Source organism: Ochotona curzoniae, unplaced genomic scaffold (genome assembly GCF_017591425.1).
Source record: "Ochotona curzoniae isolate NIBS_2020 unplaced genomic scaffold, NIBS_Ocur_1.0 contig_43, whole genome shotgun sequence".
Classification (NCBI taxonomy): Eukaryota; Metazoa; Chordata; class Mammalia; order Lagomorpha; family Ochotonidae; genus Ochotona; species Ochotona curzoniae.
In genome coordinates, this window is record NW_024466218.1 from 28,533,237 (window position 1) to 28,535,732 (window position 2,496).

The 2,496-nt window shown below is 36.8% G+C and overlaps 1 non-coding gene across 1 annotated transcript; it reads right to left on the reverse strand.

Annotated features, from left to right (window-relative positions):
- Positions 1-286: 286 nt before the first annotated feature.
- LOC121159762 lies at positions 287-447 on the reverse strand. Its single transcript, XR_005884424.1, has one exon. It is a non-coding gene; the product is annotated as a U1 spliceosomal RNA (small nuclear RNA).
- Between the last annotated feature and the right edge of the window lie 2,049 nt (positions 448-2,496).

Here is a 2,496-nt window from a genome sequence, read left to right on the forward strand (position 1 = left end):
TGTACCAAGGGAAAAAAGAGGGATAAGAAATGGATCTGGAAAGATTAGCAAGGAATAGCTGATGCAGGATTTTGAATACCATGCCAAGAAGCTAGGAGGACACTTAAAATCTTGGAATGTCTCTTATGTTTCCAGGAGTGACGTGATGATTTATGCTTTAGGACAAGCACTCTGGAATTACAGATGGTAAATTTGACAGGTTATGATCCTACTAAGACACTGTTACAGAAGGTCAAATGAAGGTTTGTGAAGATCTGCTTTTTTTTTGTTTTGTTTTCTTTTTTTTCAGGTGAGAGCACAAACACAGTCCCCCACTACCATAAATTATGCAGTTGAGTTTCCCACATTTGGGGAAATTGCAGGGGTTAGCACATCTGGAGTGCAATGGATCAGCCTCATCTGGGAAAGCCACCTTCGTGATCGTAGTATCTCCCCTGCCAGATGTCATTCCGCTTTCTAACGTGGCTGAGGTGTAATGATTATCCTTGTGGTAGTTGTTGCTTGTGCATGTCTCTCGTTGGAAAGCATATGAGTTTATTTCCAGCAAGGAATATTTACTATCCTTCATATTGTTTCCAGTAATGTACAGTGTTTGACATGAGTAGGAAGGTAGACTTTTCTTTGATGGATGGCTGAATCATGTATATTGATAATAGCTTTTAATTTCTATATTCTTTTTTGCATTTTAAAATACAATTTCAAGTATATATGGAAAATTCACTTTGTGGTATGTAATTCTGTGGTTGTCTTATCTGTCCTTTGTATTTTTTATCCTATAGACCTTTCACATTCTATGAGGCTGTTACTTGATTGTTCTCTGTTTGGGGTTCAGGTTACGAGGATAATGAGTTAGGCTGAAATGCGTGAAGCATTTTTATCAATGCCTTTCCCAGAGTAAATGCTATCAGTCATTGCTGTGGTTATTTCTGTCTTTGTATCTGGAATTATAACTCTGTAACTGAGTGCAGGTTTTGTACCCTCCCTGCTCTGCCTGCCTTCTTGGGAATACTGTTACTTTGGAAGCAGTTTCAAAAAACTTTTTTTTTTCAGGTTCAATTTTTCTTTGATATAATGCCAAAGAAAACTCCTCTTTGTATGCAACTACTCCACCATACTTCATATCCCATTAAACTTCAATTCTGAGCACAGCAATAGCTCAGGGAGATATTGCATAATAACTTCATGTTCGGCACCAGGGAATCTTTGGATACACACTCAAGTGCCTGATTTGCTTACAAATGGGAAATTATAACCAAAATCTGGAGCTGAATCCTCCTTTGAAAGGAAGCCAGTGTGTTGTTTGTACCAAAACATCATTTTGGAGAAACCTAGTCTTTGCTCTTCAGTAGATTTCCCTTGTATTTTGGGGGTGGGAGCAAATAATAGGACATTTAAAATCTTCTCTTGCCTTGGCAGGGAGCTAGAATGTGGTTTATCTCATTAGGCCTTAGCCAATAAACATTTTAGAAATAAAATATGTAGTTCAAGTTATAAATGTGTAGCAGATATATTTTTGAAGAATTTACTTAAACCTGATCTTCATGTTTTGATCATTATTTCCATTAAAAGCTTTCAATATTTTTTCAATCTACACTTATATAAAAGTTTATATTTAGAAAAAAACAACCTAGTAAACTTCGATATTGCCATATTGCAGACTGCTCATATGGTTGATGAAGCAGCATTTTTAACTATGTACGAAATGATCTGGCATCTACACAATTTTACCCTCCCTGGGTTTTAACTGCCACAAGTCAGAGAGAATGTGATGTTTTTCATTTTGGTTCTGGCTTGTTATTTAGCATAATGATCTCCAATTGCATCCATTATGTGGCACGTATTTGTGGCTAAGTAAAATTCCATTATATATAAATACCTATGTATATATATGTGTGTGTGTGTGTACATTTTCTTTATCCTCTCATGATAGCATAGGCTTCTAGGGGTATCCAGTAGCTCAGCTATTGTGAATTGAGGTGCTATAAACACGAAGCACATATAATTCTTTCATATGCTGATTTCATTTGCTTTGGCTATATTCCCAGGAGTGAGACACCTGATCATGTAGTAGATCTGTCTTAACTCTCCATCTTGTCTCTCAGGGTGTTTGTAACGGTTTGCATTCCCACTACGAGGTTATTAGGGTACCTTTCTCTCTGGATCTCCGCCAGCAATTGTCAGTGTTTTTGTCAGCTAGGGTGAGGTGATAACACAGGGTGTTTTTTCCTTGCATTTCCCCGATGGCGAGTGATCTTGAGAATCTTTTCATGTGTCTGTGAGCCGTTTATATTTTATCCTTTAAAAAAATACCTTTTCATGTCCTTTGCCATTTTCTTAACTGCCTTGTTATTTATTGATGAATTTTTTGAGCTCTTTATGTATTCTGGATATTAATCTTTATCAGATGCATGGTTTGCAAATATTTTCTCTTGTTGATCGCTTTGCTTTGCTAAATGTTTTCCTTGGTGTGCAGAAACTCCTTAGCTGGATGTAATC